A 5,256-nucleotide genomic window follows, 5' to 3' on the forward strand; every position below is an offset into this window, starting at 1 on the left:
CACAGCTACAGCATTGTCCACATGAGAACACAATACTGATTTGATTAAATAGTTTAGAGGCTCCTGCAATCATTATTTTGTCCCAGATCCATAGAAAGCATTCAAACCAAAGTAAGTGACTCTGTACATATGGGTTAGGTTGGACTGGACTGATCTAACTAAACCACAGTCTCTATTACTGTATATGCTTTGCCATTATAGCTACAGTGGCATAGCTAGCCCAACAAAAGCACTATTGTCATCACTCATGCCAATAGAAGGGGTTTTTCTCTCTCCATAGTATCACCTTCCCAAAAAACCCAGTTTAAGACAAGGACTAAGGATTGTTTAAATAATCTCCCACTGTGGATGGAAGGTAGCCCTGTGCAGGTGGCCTGAATTCTATTTAAACCTTGAGATGGTTGGTATTGCAGTAATCAAACAAAAGTTTTCCAAAAAATGCTTTAACATGTAAGAGAAAAACTTTGATCCATCTATAGTTTCAATCTTATCTTATCTAATAGTGAACTAGATACATGTAAATTTAAATGACTATTTGTTGAGGCAGAGTCTCTTCCTTGAGACTGGGCTGCATGCTTGAGAGCTAATATCACAGTTGCAGTTTCAATAGATAATCTTTTGCAGACTAGCTCCTGACTCTGCTACCAATTATACTATTCACAAAGGATTAGTCCTGTAGCAGTTAATGGGATCAATCACAAATGCAGTTACTTATGCATAAAAGTAAACTAGGTTAAGGCCACAATTTATTTTCAACATTTTATGTGGAAATTTTTTTTAATGCGCCAATATTTGTATTCCTTCCCTACTAGTGTTAGGAGGCCATACAAAAATATAGATAGCACACAAATGCTGTTTGTATTCTTTAACATAGTGACATTTAAGATGAGACAGTTTTCATGTGGCAGTTTAAATTGTTGCTCCTAAATCTGTTTTGTAGGAAACGTGTGGGTGCATTGTAGACCGTTATATTTCAAGAGTAATTTTAGAATCCAGATCAGCGTTGTATGAAAGAGGCAGATGCATAGGCTGACTGTATCTAGCTTTGCATCAGATTCTAATCTTAGAGCAAAACCATGGCTCCTGGATCCATAAGCCTCAGTTCTTAAATATGCTCAGTTTGAGTCTGATTTTTATCCTTTTTATATCTTCCCATTTTTTTAGCAAACAAAATGAAGAAACTCGAGGTTGGCTTGCCTGGGAGAGAAAAAGGAACATTTTGATTCTTTTCGCAGTTGAACTACCTTATGTTCATTGCTTCTTGATGTCATTTCATTTCTGGAAAGAGGCAGCATAATCAATCACCATTGAAGAGCATACAAACTACTTGCTTTCTGCAGCTGACCTCCATTTGCACAATTTTTTTTGGGGGGGAGGGGGCACTGACTTAAGGGTGGGGAATGGGTTAGGGTTATTATACATCAGTTCCTACAAAAGTCAACAACTTTAGTGCAGAATGGATGTATACTAGGGCAACTTATTGGGGGGGGGGGACCCTGTAACTGGTTTGGGGATATTGTCAGTTTATAGCTGGATTAAGGCTGAGGGTGTTTTTCCTTCAGGAGTGGAATAGGGCTTTTGCCAAGGTACTGTGGCATACTTCAAGTACATAGTAATTAAGTATGATATGTTTGTGTGAGAGTCCTACCTTACTGTGCCCTCAAAATGAAGCTTTAACTGATTTACCACTATAATCTCAGGACCAGAGTTGGCTGGAACTTTTCTATTGGAAAGCTGCTGGTTTGTGTCTCTCCCCCACCCCTAGCAATCGGACACTGCTAAAGCTATAATTTCTACCACCAGTAATGGATATTTCTGTAAGACTGGAAATATGTACAGAAACCAATTAAAAGTGCAAATACAAAAATGGGCTCTACACAGGGGTCAGAACTGGATTGAGGGAGCAATTTTTCAGATCAGGCCAACAGCAGGAGTAGTATGTTCAGTAAGTCTAAAAATTATAGTATTTCTAAAAATTAAAATCATTTAAAAAAAACCTTGCATTTCATTACTGTGAAAACTAAAGCTTGCCTTTCCTGCCGCAGGCTGATAGAACAAGGCTAATGAACACATTCAGTATTTAGATTTTTTTAAAATTATGTATAGATGTATTTTTTTCCTATGTAAATATAGAGTTCATGCACCATGACCCCCCTTTAGACAACAAAAAACTCTACATGATACCAGGAAGGGGGACTGAAGCCCAAGCCTTGGGTGGAGGGAAAGCTGAAGCCTGAAGGGCTTGAGCCCTGGCAGGGCACCTATACCCTGAGTCATGAAGGCCTCAGGCTTTGGTTCCGAGGCCACTGCAAGCCTAAGCCAGTCTTGACACCCACATTAAAATAGGGTCTTGATAAACAGTTTGAGGTCTACTGGGATAGGATATGGTTTAGTTAAAATGAACCACTAGTCTCAATTAAGGATGTTAAAATGCAGTTAATTGACTAGTTGATGGAATTTCCAATGACTAGTGAATAGGCACTTCTGCATTCCTCCTTTGAATGGGGCTCCTGAACATTTCAAAGGAGAAATGCGGAACTACATGTACAGCCTGGGGCCAGCGAGAAGTTCCACTGACTCTTGGCTGCACACAAGTGTCTGCTTTGAAATGCATAAGAATTTTTAGCGGAGTTCAAAGCCATGGAGCCCAGGGTTAGCAGGGGACTAATAGGTGCTAGGCACCCAGGATCAGCTGGGGAGTCCCAGGTTCCCCTGCCCCTTTAAAATGAGTGAAGGCAGCAGTTACAAAGGGGAAGCTGCTGCACACCTGATCAGCTGTGAGGCTGCTTTCCCTTTGAAACTGCTGCCTCCAAAGGGCAGCCATGGAGCCTGGGATCAGCTGGGGACTCCCCAGCCTCTGCTACAGCACTTCCCCAGGTCCCGGGGATCAGCTGGAGAGTCCTCAGCTGACCCCAGTCTCCCCAGCTGCCCCTTTCAAAGGTGCACAGGCAGCATTTTAAAGATGAGCTGTGCAGAAGCTGCCCCTTTGAAAAGCTGACTGAAGGTTTCAAAGTGTGAGCTCCTTCTCCTTGCCCCCTCCCCCGTTGCTATCTCTATCTCAGAGGCGGCAGGGGGTTGAATAGTCAAAATACTATCTGATAAGCATTTGCTTTTACATCCTCAATCAACCCACACCAGTGGAATCTCAGGTAAACAACTGTCTGGCATCCCAGCAGCTAACCATGATAAATCACATATGGCCAGCCCACTGCTGCAAGTTTCTCACTCAAACTAGATGAACACAATGGTCCCTTTGGATCTTGAAAATTATTATTTACTTCCCCTGTCCATTCTGTGCCTTCCCTGAATTTTCAAGCTGGCTATACCTCTGTCCATTACAGCACAAAGAAAATATCAAGGCCTTGGAGCGTTGTGTTGACTAATATGTAATCATTAAACTAGCGTAACTGCCTGTAAAGTTAAGCATTGCTAATTCACTAACTCAGCACCAACCAGCCTCACAGCACTTCTCTCCAGACAATCAAAATATAACAAAATGGGCAACTTAATTAAAAACCTGAAATACATTTTGACAGTCTCTCTGCAGGTAGTTCCTCGATTTTTTTTTTAAAGTACATTACAGAATATTTACTTTTAACTACCCTCATCATGTAATAGAACTTCTTGCAATAGAATACACACAGCTGATTGTACTAGCTGGGCTCTAGGGTACCACAGACTCTTATTTCATCCCTGCTGCTCCTCTTCTCATTTCAAGATCCTTCTGCAAACTTCTTAATTTTTATAATAAAAAATGGTAGGCAATTACAGCAAAAGGGGCACTATTAATCAGCTACACGCCTGTTAAGTAGTATTTACTTTGCTATAACACCCACCTTCAGTTTCTTCCTGCTGTCTTCTCTTCACTCCAGCTCTCTGCCACTTTATAGTCATCAATGTTTGTGGCCAGCCTCAGTTACCTCTGGCATTCAATCTGGTACACAGGAACAGCAACCTCTCAGTGCTATACAGAACAGCTGTTTGCTTACCTGCACTTACGCTGTAGAGAACCACCACACTACTCCACAAATGGGAATAGCCTAGCTAAGGCTGCCCTTTTGAAGCTTAGTTTTCATACAAGATCAATTAATGCTTCTAACTGGTCTGTGGAGCACACACAGACAGGCACCTTTGAAAGAAATTTGGGTAGTAGGATCTTCAAAGAGAATTACTTGAGAAGTAGGGATGCGAACATGTAGTTGACTACTTAATTACCCAATAAGCCTGGGCTTATCCATTAATCCTACTGACTACAAGCATGTCCCACCCCTTGCTGCCTCTGTGCCTTCCCTAGTTGTGCAAATTTATCAGACATGGGGGTGGGGGAGCAGGCACTAGCTCCCCACAAGCACTGGATCCCACTGGATCTCTTTGAAAGAGAGGCAGCAGCTTGGGGGGGGGGGGGGGGGAGCCAGGAGCTGGTACACACAGGGGATCAGCTTTCAAGCTGCCTGACCATTGTGCTGCTTCCTCTCTAACAGAGGCAGCAGTGCGAGGAAGGGGGCAGAGGAGGCTGCCACAGCAGCAGTCCTTGTCCATGGTGGGACTCGCCCTGGATAGGGGCTGCTGCTGCCTTTGCTGCCTCTGATACAGTGTGGAGCAGCAGGTGGGAGATGGTCTACCCTGGGAGCCAGTTTTAACTGGCTGATTCCGAGACAGCAGTGTGGGATGGCATAAGGCTCCCGGGGAGTGGGGCTAGGAGTGCACTGGCTGCTGGCTCTGCCTCTGGGAACTATCAAATAATCATGTAACTGAGAATATTTGGTGCAGATACATGATTATACAAGTACACAGTACTTAACATCCTCATTGAGAAGGTCTAAGAGCTGTATGAGAACTCATGTAGCTGGTATTTCGTAAACAGTACAACAAAAGGACAAGGAAGATCAAAGGCGTGGAGTAGGAGGAAAGCTTTCCAACTTGAAGAGGTTTCACTTCAGTGATGACTCAGTCATAGAGCTATCACCAGGACCATCTCTTTGGGAAAGGCAAAATTGTGTTCTGAAGATGACATTGTTAGAAGTTCAATAAACTGCCAGAACAGTCTTAGGTACAAATAACCATTCATTCTTTGCAAATATGTCATTAATTTCCATTAGCACATGTAAACAAGATAAGACAGAATCAATGTACAGGACATTTCAGAGACATTTTGGTGCAACTCATAGCAGTAATGCATGCTGGCCTAGCAATGTCCAGCTGCTGGGATGAGAGGAACAACGTTCCTCACCTATTAAAACACCCCAAACAAATCCC

This window comes from Pelodiscus sinensis, chromosome 1 (genome assembly GCF_052426305.1).
Source record: "Pelodiscus sinensis isolate ZL-2025 chromosome 1, ASM5242630v1, whole genome shotgun sequence".
Lineage (NCBI taxonomy): Eukaryota > Metazoa > Chordata > Testudines > Trionychidae > Pelodiscus > Pelodiscus sinensis.